This window comes from Akebia trifoliata, chromosome 8 (assembly GCF_017979445.1).
Source record: "Akebia trifoliata isolate Shusen 1 chromosome 8, ASM1797944v1, whole genome shotgun sequence".
NCBI classification, from domain to species: domain Eukaryota; kingdom Viridiplantae; phylum Streptophyta; class Magnoliopsida; order Ranunculales; family Lardizabalaceae; genus Akebia; species Akebia trifoliata.
This window is the reverse complement of record NC_141382.1, coordinates 39,868,766-39,887,150: the sequence shown is the minus strand read 5'-3', so window position 1 is coordinate 39,887,150 and position 18,385 is coordinate 39,868,766. Positions and strand designations below refer to the sequence as shown.

General features: G+C 34.5%; 1 non-coding gene and 1 pseudogene across 1 annotated transcript; one reads left to right on the top strand and one right to left on the bottom strand.

The window, feature by feature from the left end:
• Positions 1 to 12,646: 12,646 nt before the first annotated feature.
• On the bottom strand, positions 12,647 to 12,753 carry LOC147396796 (small nucleolar RNA R71). Its single transcript, XR_015181247.1, has one exon. It is a non-coding gene; the product is annotated as a small nucleolar RNA R71 (small nucleolar RNA).
• A 1,038-nt stretch (positions 12,754 to 13,791) lies between these two features.
• On the top strand, positions 13,792 to 17,473 carry LOC147396795 (uncharacterized; annotated as a pseudogene).
• The last annotated feature ends 912 nt before the right edge of the window (positions 17,474 to 18,385 follow it).

The following is an 18,385-nucleotide window of genomic DNA, read 5'->3' as shown; positions in this document are numbered from 1 at the left end:
CAGAACTGGCGAAAATCGTTCTTCGCATGAGTTTTTTTGCTTTATTCTCAGTCATTAGATCCATTTTCGATCTCCGAGATACAGTATTCTTATCTCAGATATGAATATTTTTTTAATTTTTTTTAATGTTTTGAGGGCTTTTAGGTTTTTTGAGTAAAAAAAATAGGGTTTGAGTGTTAGGTAGGGACTTAGGACTTTAGATTTAGGATTTTGGGAAGGCTTAAGAGAGTTTTTGACCTTTCTTTCTTAGAATATTTCTTGACCTGCGAGTTTAGGTTGTGGAAGTTCCTTTTTATAAAACTTTTTGAGAGTTATAGAATTTGACTAGGTTTTTTCAAGATAAGATTAAGTTGTTTAATTATGATTTAATTAAGATTTTGAATAAGGGTTTTAACTTAGGATTTTAATTTTTATGTACAACGAAGATTTTTAAGTTTTTGGAGAATCCCCAACTTATTTTTTTAATTCTTTGCGACTCCCGGATGGAGGGATCTTTTAATAAATATTATTTGGGCCCCACTTAATTAAGTGGGTCACAACTTAAAATTTGGGCTGTGTGCTTAATTAATTAATTTTATTAAAATTTTAAATTTAGTTTATTAAGATTTCACTTTATGTTTATTAATGTTTTAATTATTTATTTCAGATTTTTTATTTTTAGGATTGAAAAACTACCGTTTTACCCTCAAAAAAGGCTTTTGAGTTGAAAGGTTGATTTTCAAATTTTGAGATGCTTTGAAATCTTAATTTTTAATAAGAAATTCAATGGAAGTATTAGTTTGTGTCATTTATGGATTTTTCGACGTGAAATGATCGTGGACCCTATGAGGGCATTTTCGTAATTTTGTCAAATTTTATGAAAATTAGCGAAACAGTTTATTTGATTTTTAATTTGTTGTTTTATGTGTTCGAAAGGATTTTGATGTTAGTGGTATTTTGATAATTTGATCATTTTTTAGTGATTTTTATCGTAAAACTTCTCTTTGTTTCAAAATGATGATTTCTATATTTTAAGTTATATTTAACGTGATTTCTAAAGTTTTGGTTGCTTGAAATACCTCATCTGAATTTTTGAAACATATATAATAACAACAAAAAATATTTAAATATTCATCAATCATTAGGAACCATCACAATCAAGTTGACGGGTTGATTAATTAGATGATTGCAAAAATGGGGTGTCTACATAACGTCTATTATAATTACTTTATTTGGTTTAATAATAATAAAAATAATAATCTCCAAATAAATAGCATTGATCATCAATATTAACTTAAGGTCTATGTTCTAAAAATGACTTTATCACCACACATTCGGTGATTATAGATACAAAACAAAGTTGTTACAAATTTATATGAATATGTTAACTTGGTGTGCTATTATGTTAGATATCATATTTGTTCCAACATTTATATATAGTCATTAGAAGTGTATGTGTGTGTGGGTGAGGGGGGAGTCTACCTCTAAATCCTCTAATTTATCATTCAAATTTAATTGTTTTGTTGAAATTCAATGTTAATCGAAATATTTTATGAAATTAGTAATTATCATTTACATAAAAAAATTATATTGGTTAAATTTTGAATAAAATATTATTAAAATAAAAATATCAGGGGGTGGTTCTAATTTATCATTCAAATTTAATTGTTTCGTTGAAATTCAATGTTAATCGAAATATTTTATGAAATTAGTAATTATCGTTGACATAAAAAAAATATTGGTTAAATTTTAAATAAAATGTTATTAAAATAAAAATATCATATTATATTTTATAAAAATAAATCAAAATCTAATGGTATAAATTTTCCCACAAAACTATTAATACTATATTTGGTTAAAACCTGTCCAAGTACGTGGGCAATTGGGTAGTATTCAAAATGAGTGCTCATTTTCTAATTGGAAAATCTTCACAGTATTGTTGGGTTTCCCGAGGAAAAAAAATCTATGATTCCGTTCCGTGCCACGTCAACCGAGTGAAGACTATCTAAGTTAGAAAATTATTATTCTATTCAAATTTCAAAAAGGTGTGCCCATTTTCGGCCTATCGGGGGGAGAATATTTGTTCCCTCCAATAAAAGGGGAAAGTTATCTTGACGGTTTTGCCCTTATAAAGCCAACTAATTCAAAACTTGAGTCATCTAGGTAATTTCTCACCGCTAGTTGGGTATTTTACTAAATAGGAAGGGTATTATTGGCATGACACCTAATTAAAGATAATAATGGAGGAGATGACCGTTTGTTTTGTCCTAAACTAAATCTACTTTTTTTCACTTTAATAATTATATAATTAATAGAGAGGGATTTTTCCATTATGTCAACACGTGTCAATATTTTATTAGTTGACGATAGCGAAGCAGAACCTGATAATCTTCTATACAGGATTAATTAGAGAGCTAGTATTGCCACATTAACATTTACTAATGCCACACTTAGTTGGTGTGACTTTAGTTACAATTAGTGTGCCAATAGCAACTCTCTTTAATTATATTTGAGTACCCATTAGTATTGTCATTTTAAAAAAGTAGTTAGAAAAATAACTGTAAATTGGTGTTATATAATAGAATTTCTTTCTATTAACCAGTGGCCAAGACAACAAGTTCATATGTGGTTGCAATTTAAATTTCACCTTTACTTAAAAATCAGAGAATTTTTTTTTTTTTTTTTAACTGTAGATTTCAAAGCTAAATGAGAACGAGACAATTGGTACCCTTCTATCATTTTCTTGTTTTATCTAATAAATGGGTACTCGTAAACATTCATATCTTTGTTAGGAGAGAACTTCATCTCACCGTACCCTTTAATCATTTTCTTTTCTTTCATGATTGTTTCTTCCATAATTCAGTCATTCAGCTGACCCATCGAACCACATCAGTATGCCTATATTTTAAAATTTACAAAATATTTAGGGAAAAAAATTGATACCTCAATAAAATAATAATCATTAAAATGATTACAAAGCCTAGATTCATCAAGAACAAATTGAAGAAGTGTGAAAAATACTTAGAATCAAAGATTAAAATGAGATAGAGAAAATGTAAGACCAATTCAATCACCTAAAAGATTAGAAAATATAAACATAACCAATGATACCCACCCAACTATTTACACCTACTTTGTTGGGTGGAGTAAAACCCATGGAATCTTATCTTGATACTTATAGATCAATATGACCACATACAAATTGTTGGAGTTTTGAATTGATTAAACTAATTTTCATTGAGTAATTGGTTTAAGTGTAATAGAATGTTACTCACTATATATATTTTTTGCAATCTCTAATTAATAGTCGTGATGTACGTGTAGGTGTGAGAATAAGAGTTGGAATCTAAGAACAAACTCTTATATAATGCAAGGAAGTTGTTTATCAATTTATTAGAAATTTGTTGACAATAAATTTTTACAAATCTACCTCAAGATTCATTAAAAAAGATCGCAAATGATTTTATTGATTTTGATGAAAATGAGAGTACAAATATCAGTATTTTCCTTTGATTAATAGTCAAGTACAAAAAGATGATGTATTTAACTTTTCTTCTCTTTGGGCTTCGTGATTTATCGGTTAAGAAGATTATTTTGACGGTGACTTTGTTTGTACTTGATCTTCTGTAGATTTTATTCTCTACAGAAAAGGTTGCTTGGACAGTGGGTATGTTTGTGCTTGATCTTCTGTAGATTTTCTTCTCTTTAGGCTTTGTGTTTTATTGGTTGAGAAGGTTTTTTTGACTTCCGAACAAGGATTTGATGCTTGATCTTTTATTTGATTGGAAGTCGGATCTTTGAAAACTCTACTTTTTCTCCAGAGGAAGGCTTGAGAGCTTCTTATTTTCTTGAGGGAGAGTTTCTGTCTTCTGAAAGAAAGTGATGTAGATCCCCCTTTTTAATGAGGGTGGTTTTTGTATTCATAGACTTAAAGATAATTTAACTTTTCAATTATACCGTAACTTAAAGGGATTTGATTAATTTGTTTAAAGGTTAAATTTGTTCAAATCCAATTTTAAGGATTTTATGAATTGTTATTGGGTTGAACTCATTTATTTGGGTGAAGGATCCGATACTTATGTGGATTATTTGGATTTATTAGATCATGGGCTTTATCTAAAATACCCAAAATCTAAATTATAAGTAGTTCATTTCTCATCATTCAATGGGCTTAATTTAAATGTGTGGCCCATTTATAACTTTTGGGATCTTTCTTGTGATTTGTGAAAGAGATAGGGATCTTACCAAAATTTTGACACCTACAAATACCCCTTTAAGGATGTGTTTTAGGATGCGTAGCTAATGTTAACACGTCCTTGATGCTTTAAGTTAAGTTTGAGTGACTTTGGCATATTTGAGCCATTTTTAACAAATATTTTTCAAAAGCGTTTTCTAAAAAGAATCTTGAGCGAAATCAAGTCCACAAAAAAAAAATCTTTGAGGCCAATTACTTCATCCCCGAAGTTGGGCGTGCACTTGAGATGTATGGAATCAAAACTAACCAAATATCCCAAGTCATACTTAGTTGTACCCGAGATGTATGATATCAAACTCCAAAATATCCCAACTCAAAACTAATTGTACTTGAGATGCATGGGATAAAACCTCACTTCTATGCCTTCTCATCCATGAAATTGATAGGAGGATTTTGACTTTAGAGAAAGATTGAGGTTACCCATCCAATATAGTTGAGATGTTAGGAAAACATTATTCTCAATTTCGAATGGACTTGGGCTTTAGATGTATTGGGCCTAGAAGAGGCCTTTCTCTTTTTTCACTGTCAACCGAACCAGAAAACAGGCCTGTCAACCTTAACTAAAAGAGGCATACTTGAACGGTGTTGAGAATTGGGTAGTCTGACTTATGGTAGTCTCCTACTTCAACCCAACATAAAGAGTACGATTTTAGGAAAATTCCATAATTTATATAAACCCAAATTACACACGAAAACCACACAATCTCATTGGATAAAAACCTCTCTTCTCTTCTCTCATACAATTACTTTGTGTAAGACATCTTCAACATCGAGATGCTGATTTGGAAATAATGTTGCAAGCCATGGGAAGCACTTAAACAGGATCTTTTATTCCAATCTCACTGAATTAGTAAGGCTAGACTTATTCCCTCTCTGTCGGCAACTAATAACGAGACTCAGAAGCTTATTGAATATGAGATGCACGGAATTGAACCCACACTTTTCCTTCTCTTCCACATAAGAGGTCTAGCACTTTAACTTCAGCTCAAATACCCTTACTCTTTTATAACAGAAGAAAACCTGCCATGGGCTTATCCTCGTTGGTGAGTAGTTTCTTTCTTTTCTCTAATTTTCTCTATTGACGGACTTTCTCCTTAATTGAAGCAGCAAGGTCTGGAAGGGAGGATAGAGCTCTTGGTTGTTAGAGAGGATAAATGCTTGATAGGTAGGGATGGTTGATCAATTAGCATCTCATACATAGATGGTCTATGAGAACGTCACACTAGGTCCATTGACAATATCAACATCACCAGTATGGCCATCAACAACAGCAATTACATCAATTTTTATCATCTAATTTGTGTTTATTGCATCAACAGTTTGATTGCTCCTATCTTCTATTGCAACGATTTGACGGCTCCATTCTTCAACTAAGATGATGCTTTGTTATGCTTGTAAGCTTCAATAGAGCACAGATCATACTAACACACACTTAAGAAGGTTGTGCCGAATCGTGTTTCCACTATTATCTAGGAGTGATTGCCCAATTGAATAGAGAAATATCATTCTCTCCAAACAATGAGGTCTTTCTTTCTTTCTCATTTTTTTTTATCACCTTTGATTGTTGCGGAGACAACAGTGTTGTCATCAGGAGGTATGTTTTCCTCTCCCTGTCTCTCTTTATTTTTATTTTTATTTTCTAATGTGCACCATGTACCAGCAGCTCCCTTCCTTTATTTATTTTGTGATCTCTGCCTTCTCGTCTATCTTCTGTTTCTTCACACTGGCATGTTCCTCGAGTGATTTTTCAATGTCTCACTCATTACCTTTCTTTGTAGATTTCAATGGAGGAATATTAACAAGAGTCAAGAGCGACCACAACTATCTCTTTAGAAGATTTCTTGCTAGATTTTTCACTTGTTTCAGTGCTCTTCATGGCGGCATATATGGATACTTTTTTGCCTGTGAAGTGATCTTCTAAGGTTTTTCATCTTCTTCAGAGTTACTCTTGAACGAACTTTCATTAGATATGGGTTTCTTCTTAGGGTATCACAGGGCTTTTCTTTTCTGTGTATGAGTGATTTTTTGCAGTTTTTTTTGTCTTCGAAGCTACTGCTACCTGAATCGGCTTTCTTCTTTGAAATTGGAATAGGGCCATTCATATCGGGCATAAGTTAACAACTTTTCCAAAGGGGCAACAACAATCCCCACATCTTGAGTTCAGTTTCTTCCTTGTAATCGGTATCATCAGAAGAATCTAAGTTGTTGGATTTCGGTGCCACCAATTAACCCTTTGTACTGGCATCAGGAGCCCAAATTGCCGGTAGCACAACCTATGCATGCTTGTAAGGTAGGGAAACGCTGTCACGGCATTCAGGAGCATCAACACCAACATGCCTTTGATGAGTTACAAATGAGTAGCGTGCCAATTTGGAGCAATTTTCAAGAATCTTGAATGCACCCATTGTGGTGTATGCAAGCGTATGGTACAAACCTTGGTTGGAATTGCAACGTGAATAGAGATGGTGCTTACCGCCTTACATCTTGGACTTTGTTTGTTATCTTCCTTCAGCCAAATGATTAATTTTCCTCAAATTAACAGTTGCCTCATTAAAGCTCTGAGCTATGTCAGACTTGAGGTTGCAACTACACTATTTATATTTTCTTCAAAACTCATTTGGCGAAGACCTATGTTTTGCGAATGCGCATCTTTTCTTGAAACTTTGGATCTCAATCGCTGATAATTTTGATTGACGTAACCTCCTTTTGTAATTCATCAAACTTTAACCTCCTAACACCTTATTCTTGTATGTGATGAATTGTAGCAGTAAACACATATAAAAAGCTTATGAACAATGCTTATTAGCCAGTCTCTGGAGATATTATTTCTTAGTTGTGCTCATAGGCGGATAATGCAAACTTGCTAGAGATACCACGTGACGAGAGATGTGTATGTCAGTTGGCCATTCTCCAATGCAGCTGTTTATTAGTGATGCTCAGGGATGGACAAGGTCAACGTATTAAAAGCGTTGTGTGATGGAAAATTTGTACACACCGGTTGGCCAATCTCTAGAGCAATTGTTTATTAGTGGTGCTCCGGGGCGGACAATGCTAACTGACTAGAAGAACCACGCAACAAAGGATTTGTACACGTTGGTTGACTAATCTCCCAAACAGCTGTTTATTAGTGTTGCTCGGGGGCAGACAACGTCAACTGGCTTGAAGAACCACGTGACGTAGGATTTGTACACATCGGTTGACCAATCTCCAGAGTAGCTATTTATCAGTAGTACTCGATGGCGGACAACGTTAACTAGTTAGAAGAAACACGTGACACAAAATTTGTACATGTTGGTTGGTCAATCTCCAAAGTAACTGTTTATTAATGATGCTTGGGGGCAGATAATGTCAACTAGCTAAAAGAACCTCATGACAAAGGATTTGTACACGTCGATTGGTCAATCTCTATAGTAACTATTTATCAGTGGTGCTGAGGGGTGGACAACGTCAACTGGCTAGAAGAACCATGTGACGACGAATTTGTACACCTCGGTTGACCAATATCCAAAGTAGTTATTTATCAGTGGTGCTTGGGGGCGGACAATGCCAATTGGTGCCAAAACATTATTGAGCATGATAGATTTTTGATTCATGCTCTTATATACCTTTAGTGAATGTGGCACTAGTACTTGGCGAGACATGGCATTTTGAATAAGTGTGTTCACTCTTTTTTTGTATATTATTTTTATTATTAATGTGGTTGAACCTGAAGTAACTTAACTGGTTGCCTACGTACCCAAAACAGGATCAAACCATAATGTAGTTCAGATTTTTCAGTAGTTGGATCTGGTGTAACTTTGCAGACTGTCTACATACCAAATGTGGGATCAAGCCAAAGCGTAGTTCAATAGAATTTGTTGTTGTTTTGTGCAGCTGAACTTGATGTCACTACAACATTATTGATTTAGAGTGACGGATTTTTCCGTTGCTATAGGGGACATTTTCGGTCGGTAAAAGCTATTATGGTGCATAAGCAGCAGAACTGAGATCCGAGGGTGTTGCCTCAGTTGCTAAATGTAGCAGCGAATACCTTATTCCGTTGTTATAGGTAACACATATAGCGACGCATATTAATATCCGTTGCAATAGATCATTTTCTTAACAAACATAATATAATACATGTAGCGGCAACATATAGGTCATTTCTAAAAAAAATAAAATATAACCCATATAGCGGCGGATATGAATATCCCCTGCAATAGGTCATTTAAAAAAATTAAAATATAACCCATATAGCGGCAGATATTAATAACCGCTGCACTAGGCCATTTAAAAAAACATAAAATATAACAAATATAACGGCGGATATTAATATCCACGGCAATAGGGCAGTTTTAATAAAATATAACACATATGGCGACGGATATTAATATTCGTTGCAATAGATCAGTTAAAAATAAAATAAAATATAACATATATAGTGGCGGATAAGTCATTTATATATATATATATATATATGTTTCATTTAACTTATGTCCTCCAACCTGTATACATTAAAAACAAATATACAATAAACAACACCATATGGAACGTGAAAATGAATATTAGCAACGTTCTATTTCTTATGAGCAGAAGTGAATGAAAAACATTAACATTCTGCATGAAGAAACTATTAAGTACTACATTTTAGCTGTATCTTTTATTTTATTTTTTATTTTTAATGTATAAATAAGTTACTAATATATTCAACTAATTAAAACATAGAGGATTGTGAACATGCTTATTCATAAGTATTAATGTGCTTATTTGAAGTATTAATTATTCTCCATAGGATCTCACAGATAAGGATTTTCTTATGTACTGATCAAATTTCTGTTATAAGCTTAATTTATCATAGACAATTCCTTTAAATCTGAAGCATTTGACAATAAATAAATAAAGGTTATATTTGTTCATTGAAATCACATAATGGGTGTGACGGGTATATCTTTTGAGGCACTAAGCAAACCCCATTACAAAGGAAATTCATGTGGTACAAATAGATCATCTATCCCATGATTTATGGTGTGAATAGTTTTCTTTTTGAATTTCTATGGTGGTCATTGGTTTCCACTTTTTCCCCGTTAAATTCATATATATTGGTCAGAAAAATAAAATAAGAAACTAAAACCACGCTCAAATGATAAAAATTATGGTATAGTGAATCATTTGAAAAGTGGTAAATTGCTTTAAGTTACTATTGCAGAGAGATTTCCCTAGGCAGGTTGACCATGTAACTATTAGATTAAAAAGAAAACAATAATACCATTCAACTAAATCTGACTTATTGGTATTTCTCCCAAAGACAGGAATATTTAATCATCGTCGCCAAGAATTCCCTGAAAATGTGAGCAAGAACAAAACAATAAACAATTTGTATTTTGTAATTAATGTATCAACAGAAGGAAATTATGTAATTCATAAAAAACAAACTGCAAACCAATGCCATCCCTATCTATCCACCAACTATATGCTGAAGAAAGACAAAAAATGGATAATTAACTTTGAAGAGTTTTATGGTTGTACCACTCCATTATGAAAACCCATTTTAGTATCAAGACTGATAATATCTGCTGGTACTAAAGAATACACTACATCAAAATGTGCAAAAAATGACTACCCAGAACAATCATTTCTTTGGAAAATGATTACTTCTACCGTTGCGGGAGCATTTGTTCTAAATGAAGTCGTTTTCTTTCTGCGACTGCTGTTGATTGTCGACAAAAAATGACTTCCCAAAATAGTCGTTTTTGTAGAATTTTAAGTAAAAAAAACATTTGAAAAAAAAATTGCTCACATTACAATCTGACTAATATCCTCATTTTTGACCAGCCCTGCCTTACTATTTTGTGCCACTTGGAGGGCTGATGTGGTCAATCCATGTGGTTTCTCTCATAGATAGAGGACCCCTTTAACTGGCCATATATGTAGGCAGCAATACCATACAAGTTGTAACTTTACCCTTGAAATTGTGAAAATGCTTTCAAAGAGTTAACCTATTTATTGAATCGCCAGAATCTCATACATATTATACAAAAAGATAAGTTATACAATCTGTGAAGTTCTGGTGTTTAGAGAGGGTCTATGATTCCCTAGTAATGAGAAGATAGACATACATTTCATGAAACTCCTATTTACATACCTCCTCCTTGTCCCTATCAATTGCAAAGCACACATACACTGTTTCGATCACATTATCCAGCATATGCACAAAGAATCCAAGCACAACAAAGAGCAACAACCATGCGAAAACTGCCACCAAATATGCATCTGCCCCAAGATTACTTGCTGCATTTAGGATTGCACACACCTGTTTTGCACACACACGCATTGGTTATTTACACATTTTTTTTCTTTGAACCCAAAACAAGCCCAAGTAGTTACACTTGGAAACCGTTATGGTTTCATGTTAATAATAAAAAAAGAATGCCTCGATGAATATAAAGATAGTTTAGAAAAAATAATGTAATAGGATGAGGTTCAATAGTGATGAGTGGGTTTTATACCTGCAAATTAATCACTTTTAAATATAATATTTTGTTAATTTTAGAGTCTTTTAGTTGGTTTTATTTAAGTTTAGTTTGTTTTATACTTTTTATGTGATTCTATATTTTTATTTGGTTTTTATGCTTATTTTGCAGTTTAGGAACAATATGGAGCATTAGGATATTTGTCAACGTTTAGGAGAAATTCTGGATCCAAATTTGTTCACTCTCGGAAGAAGGAAGCTAAGCATACAAGCTAAAAAGTCTTCAAGCCGCAGCTTGATAGAAAACGAGGCCGCGGTGGGAATCCAAGAATTGCACAACAGAAATATGAAAATACTAGCCGTGGCATGATATATTGGGAGGCCATGGCCTGTTTACGTTTTCAACTTTACACGTTAATTTTTGGGGCCGAATTAGAGATAGATTTTGGGACTTTTAAACCCTAATGACTTCATACCTATAATAGGAAAGTTTAACCCTTATTTGAAAGGAGAAGTTTTGGGATTTTCTCTTGGAGGCACAAGATCGATAATGAGGACGAGAGCTGGAGATTCGACTTTTGAGTTTTATTTTCCTAAACTTTATCTCTTCTCTTGTTCTTTGTAATCTCTAAGAATGACTGAATACTTTTGTGATTTTATTTTCTTTTCAATGATGAACTAATTTTTATTCTAGGGTTATAATAGAATCCATTTATGATATTTGATTAGTCTTTTTTCTATGATCCCACATGTGATTGTTTATTCTATCAAATATTTAATGCGATTTGATTAACTGGCCATTGATTGAATTGATTTGATGAACCTTAATAATATCGGCAGAGTTATTTTGTGTTTATGACCTAGATAGATTAACATATGCTAATTTGAGATAGGAATATACTCAGGTTGCATGTGCATTCCTTATGAGAACTTATTCTTAATGAATTCTTTTTGATTTAATTCTCATAGGCATATAGGGAGTTAGTCTAGAAGGGTATTTTTACATGACCATCGGAAGAGGCTTGTAGAGAATTTAGTGTTCTTGGATGACAATCATAGTGGATTAATTTATCATAGAGGGAAGGAGAATTTAATCAAGTGGATTGTTTGGGAGAAATTATAAACCTAGATTTATTCACTCATTAATTTTAAACTTTAAATTTATTATCTGCGTTATTTTTCTTGTTTATTTTTAAATCCTAGTTTTACTTTTGTTTGGATAAAATGAGAGTGAGATAAATTTGTAATTAACAATAGATTGGTATTTAGTCTCCGTGGGATCGATACTTTCTTATCACTTTATTACTTGTTTCTATACGTATACTTGCGTGCGTAAATTAAGACAACAAGTTTTTGGCACCACTGCCGGGGACTAATTTATTAATCTTTTTTGTTAATATTAATTCAATCTTCTTTGATTTTAGATCAAACTTTTCTTTATTTTGTAGGTGTTTGGCTAGTGTATGAGTAGTACGAGAAATTCAGAACTTGTTCCTTTGGATCTTGAGATCGAGAAAACTTATCGAAGAAATAGAAAGAATAAGTGAGAAGCTTTTCAACACCATACAATGACCGACCAAACTAATGGTAATGAATGTCCTAAGTCTATGCGGGACTATGCTGTTCCATTATTAGATGGGATTCACATTATTATTCGTTGTACAACGATACAAGCAAACAATTTTGAACTCAAGCCAGCTACTATTCAGATGGTACAAGCATATCAGTTTAGGGGTTCACATGTCGAAGACCCCAATGCACATTTAGCTAATTTTCTAGAGATATGTGCCACGTTTAAGTATAACGGTGTTGATGATGATGCCATTCAGTTGCGGTTATTTTCATTCTCATTGAGGGACATGGTTAAGAATTGGTTGAACTCATTGCCAAGGGAATCTATTACCACTTGGGATGACTTGGAGAAAAAATTTCTCGCTAAATTCTTTCCGCCGTAAAAAACTACAAAGTTGAGGAATGATATCACTACTTTCGTGTAGTTGAACAGTGAATCTCTCTATGAAGCCTGAAAAAGGTATAAAGATTTGCCTCGAAGATGTCCTCATCATGCTCTACCAGAATGGTTGATCATCCAAATTTTCTACAATGGGTTGGTTAGATCTATCAGAACGATTGTTGATGCTGCAGCAGGTGGATCTCTTATGGCAAATACATTGGAGGATGGGTATAATTTATTAGAGGAGATGACCTCTAACAACTTTCAACACCATATAAAGAGGATGAATCCAAGAAGAACAGCAGGAGTGCATGAATTAGATGTTCTTACTGCTTTAACAACTCAAGTGGCATCGTTATCTAAGAAATTTGATTCATTTGGAGTTCATGCCATTCAAACTCCTACCGTTATATGCGAGATTTGTGGAGACAATCATTCAAGAGATATGTGCCATAATAATTCAGAGTCTCTAATTTTTGTTGGTAGCAGGCAGAATAACCCATACTCTAACTATTACAATCCGGGCTGGAAAAATCATCCGAATTTCTCATGGAGTAACAACAATCAAGTTGATGCCTCTTCATATGCAAAACCCATGTTTCAACCGAGTTTCATCTTCAAGCTCCCCTTAGAGAAAAGAAGCCTTCTTTGGAAGATCTAATGCATCAAATGGGAACCAACACTAATCAATTCATGACAGATATTGAGCACTTCATGACAGATAATATAACTCAACTCCAAAGCCAAGCAGCTTCTATCTGGAATATGAAAATTCAGTTGGGTCAACTTGCTTCAACAATTAACAATCGTCCTTAAGGAACCTTACCTAGCAATACAAAAACTAATCCAAAAAGAGATGGTAAGGAGCACTGCAATGCTATCACATTGAGGAGTGGAAAATAGCTGAATTATGTTGTCAAGGAACCAGATGTTTTAGTGGAAGAAGAAACAATTTCTAAAGAAAAGGGGGATCAAGAGAAAGAAGCTACAAACCAGGAGCATAAAAAGCTGGGCTTGAAAAATATTACTCCCTACAACCCACCCCACCATTTCCTCAACGTTTCAAGAAATAAAAACATGACGAGCAGTTTGCAAAGTTTCTAAATGTCTTCAAGAAGTTGTATATTAATATCCCATTCACTGAAGTTTAGAGAAATGCCAAGTTATGCCAAGTTTTTGAAAGATATCTTGACTAAAAAGAGGCGATTGAGTGAATTTGAAATAGTGGGTTTGATTGAAGAGTGCAGTGTTATCATTCAAAGGAAACTTTCAGCAAAGCTTAAGGATCCAAGGAGCTTTACTATACCGTGCACAATAGGTAACCAATTCTCTGGTAGAGCTTTGTGTGATTTGGGGGCTACTATTAATTTAATGCCACTGTCTATATTTCAAAAATTGGGATTGGGAGAAGCTTGGCCTACTACTGTGACACTCCAGTTAGCGGATATAATACTAAAGTATCCAAGGGGAAAAATTGAAGATGTGTTTGTAAAGGTTGACAAATTTATATTCCCTGTGGATTTTATTGTTCTTGATATGGAGGAGGATAAGGATGTTCCAATCATTCTTGGCAGATCATTCTTAGCCCCAGACATAACTCTTATTGATGTGCAAAAGGGGGAGCTTACTATGAGAGTTCAAGATCAAGAGGTGGAATTTAATGTTTTCAAAGCTATGAAGTTCCCCACTGAAGAGCCTGAAGATTGCTATAGAATTGATGTAGTGGACACATGTGTTCGACATAATCATGAAGAACCACCCCCATTTGACCAGCTTGAATTAGCAATAATTAATGCATACAATGAAGACAGTTTAGAGTTGGTGAATTACTTGGAGGCTATGTCAAAATTCACTCGTTTTAAGCCAAAGCTTGAATTGTTAGACATGCATCATTGGGTTCTCATTCGAAGCCTTCAATTCAAGAACTGCCATCACTAGAGCTCAAGCCCCTTCCTAGTCATTTGAGGTATGCTTTCCTTGGTGAATCATCCTCTTTGCCAATTATTATTTCTACCTCTCTTGAGCCTGAACAAGAAGATAAGTTATTAAGGGTGTTGCGAGAGTATAAGAAAGCGTTGGGATGGTCCATAGCAGATATTAAGGGGATTAATCCTTCTATTTGCATGCACAAAATTCTTATGGAGGATGATCATAAGCCTTCTATTGAATACCAACGTCGGCTTAACCCAATTATGAAGGAAGTGGTGAAAAAAGAGATTCTCAAGTGGCTTGATGTGGGCATAATTTATCCTATTTATGATAGCTCATGGGTTAGTCCGGTGCAATGTGTACTAAAGAAGGGAGGAATGACTGTTGTGACGAATGATAATAATGAGCTTATCCCAACAAGGACAGTAACTGGGTGGCGTGTTTATATGGATTATCGGAAGTTAAATAAAGCTACTCGAAAAGACCATTTTCCCTTGCCGTTCATTGATCAGATGCTTGATAGACTAGCAAGACACTCCTATTATTGTTTCTTGGATGGATATTCAGGATACAATCAGATTGCTATAACACTAGAATATCAGGAGAAGACAACGTTCACCTGTCCCTACGGAAATTTTACATTTCGAAGGATGCCTTTCAGACTGTGTAATGCACTGGCAACATTTCAAAGGTGTATGATGGCAATTTTTTCTGACATGGTGGAGCATTTTATAGAGGTATTCATGGATGACTTCTCGGTATTTGGTAATTATTTTGATATTTTCTTGGATAACTTGGCATTAGTTCTCAAAAGATGTGAAGAAACGAATCTTATATTGAATTGGGAGAAATGCCATTTCATAGTGCAAGAATGAATTATTCTCGGCCATCGAGTATCAATTAAGGGAATTGAGGTGGATAGAGCAAAGATTGAGACTATTGAGAAATTACCACCGCCATCTTCCGTCAAGGGTATTCGAAGTTTTCTTGGGCACGCTGGATTCTACCGGCGTTTTATTAAGGACTTCTCGAAGATCTCTAAACCACTTTGTAGTTTGTTGGAAAAAGAAGTGGTTTTCAAATTTGATGAAAAGTGTCTTGAGGCATTTCAGATCTTGAAAGCAAGATTAGTATCAGCACCCATCATTGTTGTCCCAGATTGAAATCTCCCATTTGAGCTTATGTGTGATGCTAGCGATTTTGCTGTTGGCGCGGTTCTAGGCCAACGGAAAAATTGAATTTTTCATACTATATATTATGCTAGCAAGACATTAAATGATGCATAGTTGAATTATGCCACCACTGAGAAGGAGTTGTTAGCAGTTGTATTTGCATTTGATAAGTTCCGTGCATATCTCATCGGGACAAAGGTGATTGTTTTTACTGATCATGCAGCTATCAAGTATTTAATTGCCAAGAAAGATGCAAAACCTCGACTTATCCGATGGGTGCTCTTGATATAAGAGTTTGACTTAGAGATTCAAGACGAAAAGGGGACTAAAAATCAAGTGGCAGACCATCTCTCAAGGCTAGAGAATGGGGGAAAAGTTAATGATGAGACTATGATAAATGAGTCATTCCCAAATGGACAATTATTTGCTTGTAATCAAAAGAACTTGCCTTAGTATGCAGATTATGTGAACTTCATCGTTAGCAAAGTGTTCCCTCCTGAGATGAGCTCTCAACAAAAGAAAAAAATTCTTGCATGATGTCAAGTATTATGTTTGGGATGAACCTTTCTTGTTTAAGCAATGTGCAGATCAGATTATAAGAAAGTATGTTCCTAAAGAAGAAATTGAAGACATACTTTGACAATGTCATTCATCTGAATATGGAGGCCATTTTGGGGGAGAGAGAATCGTAGTCAAGGTGTTACAATCAGGTTTCTATTGGCCTACATTATTCAAAGATGCGCATTTCTTTGTCTCAAGGTGTGATCGATGCCAAAGGGTTGGTAATATTTCAAAGAGACATGAGATGCCACTCAATAACATTCTAGAGGTGGAGATTATTGATGTGTGGGGAATTGATTTTATGGGCCCCTTCATCTCTTCCTATAATAATCTCTACATTCTAGTGGCAGTCGATTATATCTCAAAATGGGTAGAAGCGGCTACATTGCCCACGAATGATGCTAAGGTGGTGCTGAATTTTTTGAGGAAGAACATCTTTACCCGTTATGGCACTCCTTGAGCAATAATCAACGATGAAGGCACTCACTTCTGCAATAAATATTCTGAAGCCCTTCTAACTAGATATAGGGTAACTCATAAGATCGCTAAGGCCTACCATCCGCAAACTAGTGGTCAAGTAGAGATTTCGAATAGGGAAATTAAGCGGATTCTGGAGAAGACTGTGAACCCATCTCGCAAGGATTGGTCCAAACGATTAGACGACGCATTATGGGCTTATCAGATCGCTCAAAACACCAATTAGAATGTCACTTTACCGATTGATTTTTGGCAAAGCTTGTCATCTCCCAATCGAACTAGAACACAAGGCATTTTGGGCAATAAAGAACTTGAATTTTTATTTAAGAACTGCAGGTGAAAAACGTCTTCTACAACTCAATGAGATGGATGAGTTCCGTCTCCAAGCCTACGAGAATGCCAAGCTTTACAAAGAACAAACCAAAATATGGCATGCCAAAAAGATATTGGAGAGACATTTTGAGCCAGGTCAACATGTCCTCTTATTCAATTCTCGTTTGAAACTTTTTCCAGGTAAGCTCGAATCAAGATGGTCGGGGCCATTTATTGTTATTAAAGCATATCCACACGGAGCTGTTGAAATTCAAAATGAAATCATGAAGAACATCTTCAAGGTGAATGGGCAGTGTCTCAAACATTACTGGGGTGGTGAAATTGATCGTCAGAAATCCACCATCACTCTAGCAGATTCGGAGTGACTTCAGAGAAAGACAGGCTGAAGACTTTAAAACAAGCGCTTCTTGGGAGGCAACCCAAGTGCTCTAAACTCTCTCTTCGTTTATTTTGATTTTCATTATTCTTCATTATTTTCTTTCTAATTAAAAAAAAAAATTTAGTTTGCTTTTATTAAAATGTTTAGAATTCTTCGTAATTTTATTTAATTATGTTTTGTTGAAACATGTTGGGAGTCTCTAAGCAAATCAACTACATTAACAACATGGCACAAGTCATTGGCAGCGCAGATTTTAAGACCAGAAACCTTTACTTAATCACAGTTGCAACATCTAAAGTAGACAGTAGTTCTGATCTCACAGTTCGAAGAGGCCATGTCTTAACTTTTCTTAGGCCAAGGCATTAGTCCGTGGCAGAACTGATCAGAAATATAAAAGTGCGGGCCATGGCATGATACTCTACTAAGCCTCGGCCTAAACTCGTACCCACAAAGAAAAGGGTTACACTTGCCCTAATACTTCTATTGTTACACAATTTCACAACCAACATTCTCTTCGTGTCTCACCGAAGGAAAACTCTTCATCTCTCTCCCTCTTCTCCAGCATTATTCTTATATCTCCCTCTCAATAATCAAGGGTGACTATAGAAAGATCAAATTCATGAGAGCTAGTCCACCAAGTTTCAATGGATCTGTTGAGTTGTCTTTGCCGATTCAACAAATCAACTGAGGTACTTTCCGATTTTACTCTTAAGTATGTCAATCAATTAGCCTATATTGCTTAACGTATCAAAATTTCGATCATTTCGATTGGGAAATTATATGTTTGATTTCAATTGTTGCTGTTGGGAGAGTTTGATTTCTTTAAGGGTTGACTGATGTCGAGCGGTTGAGTTGATTGCTTGATTTCGGGGGAGAATGTGTGGATGTTCCATTTGTG